The sequence below is a fragment of the Triticum dicoccoides genome, chromosome 2A (assembly GCF_002162155.2).
Source record: "Triticum dicoccoides isolate Atlit2015 ecotype Zavitan chromosome 2A, WEW_v2.0, whole genome shotgun sequence".
NCBI lineage: Eukaryota > Viridiplantae > Streptophyta > Magnoliopsida > Poales > Poaceae > Triticum > Triticum dicoccoides.
Window position 1 is genome coordinate 525,351,737 of NC_041382.1, and position 2,040 is coordinate 525,353,776.

A 2,040-nucleotide genomic window follows, 5' to 3' on the forward strand; every position below is an offset into this window, starting at 1 on the left:
GCGTCGTATGTCTTGAACCCATTATCCCAGGCTTCTTGCAATTCGTCCTTAAGCGGCTGCATGTACACATTCATATTTTTCCCCGGATAGTTGGGCCCTGGAATTATCAACGTCAGGAAAATGTTCTTTCTTTGCATAATCTGTCCGGGGGGGGGATTCAGTGGAAAGACAAATACGGGCCAACAACTGTATTGGGCTACCGTCATACCAAATACACTGAACCCATCCGCGCTGATGCCGACTCGAGGATGCCTCGGATCTGCCGCTTTGTCAGCATGTAATTCATCAAACTTTTTCCACGCAACACCACCCGATGTGTGTACCATCATCAGATTCCCATCTGCATCTAGTTCGGTTCTTTTGCCTGTTTTGTGCCATGTCATCTGTCTGGCCGTCTCTTCGACCATGAAAATACGTTGAAGTCTTGGTACGATTGGCATATACCGAAGAACACTAACGGGGATTTTGGTCTGTGTCTTCTCACCCATATCGTTGTCTACCACAATATACTTGGAAGACTTGCAAATGGGACAATAGTTCAAGTCCGCATAGTCAAGCCTAAATAAGGCACATCCTTTCTCACAGGCATGTATCTTCTCATAGGGCATCTTCAGTGCACGGAGGATTTTGTCCGACTGGTACAGGTTTGCAGGCATTACATGGCCTTTGGGTAGAAAGCGTCCAAATACTGTCATAATTGCGTCATAGCATTCTCTGCCCAAGTTGAACTGAGCCTTGAGAGCCATTACTTGTGAGATGGAATCCAACTAACAAAGCTCAGTGTGCTCGTGGAGCGGACGTTTTGAAGACTCCAACATTTCACTGAAGGCCTTTGCAGATTCCTCCATCTCCTCGTCTGAATCCTAAGCATCATCATAGTCTTGCACCATGTTTTCCATCCCGGTACCATGCTCGTCGGTGCGACGACGATCCACCTCAGCTCGGTCACGTTGGGCAGACTCACCATGAAATGTCCACATCATATAATCGGGCATAAAACCACTCTTCTGTAGGTGTTTGCCCATTTTAGCCTCTGTCCTCTTTTCCCAATTGCCGCACCAGAAACAGGGGCACCAGGTTTTCTTCTGGCCATTTGCAAATGCGGCTTGCACAAACCCCTTGGTTTTTGTGAACCATTCAACGCTCCATTTGTTCTGACTAGTGTGACCGGTATACATCCACGCACGATCACTCATCTTGACTTTCAGAGCTACTGGACACACAACAATTATATATGTAATTCACCATGTATATATTCATCAGTTGATCTACTTTTTCAATTTTATTACGTCCATGCAACCTACACTCTAATAGGTAATGATAGGTCCTAATCTCACCCGTGTATGTGTAGATTGGGTTCATTTTCCCATGCTATGCTCCGGATCTGACGCAAAATTTCGGCAGCACCTCCCCGCTGTTCTCCTGATACACGTCTCTGCAATAAACAGAGAGGATGTGTACCCAGAGAACAACAAGGGAGGCACTGACAAAATTTATGCGTCGGGTCCGGAGCAAAGCATATGGGAAAACGAACCCAATCTACACATACTCAGGCTGTCCATGGATAGTGTTGGACAATTCGAAAGAATCAAGGTTATAAATATGCAAATGCATGCATATTTATAACTATGACGCTTTCGAACGGGAGACACATATTGGTTACGCATACTGATGATTCAAGACACATATATAGCTAGCTATCAAGTTTCATCGGAATAGATCAAATAATTAATGGGGGAGTAGGACATGTCATTTGTGCTCACCCACGAACGAAGGGGCAGAGCTCGTCAAACGCACGGTGAACGCAGCGATGAAACAACTACACATTTAAAACTACCCGATCAACACAATTATATATGATGTTTTTCATAACAAAATCAAAAAAATATATGACCTAACTAATAATTCACAAATATATGACCCCGTCGGCCTCTAGAAGGCCAAAGAACACCTTTTCAGGAGGTGTCGGGGGGTCGGGGTGTCGTGTCGGTGTCGGGGTGCCGTGTCGGGGTTGGGATGCTGTTTCGGGGTCGGGGGGTC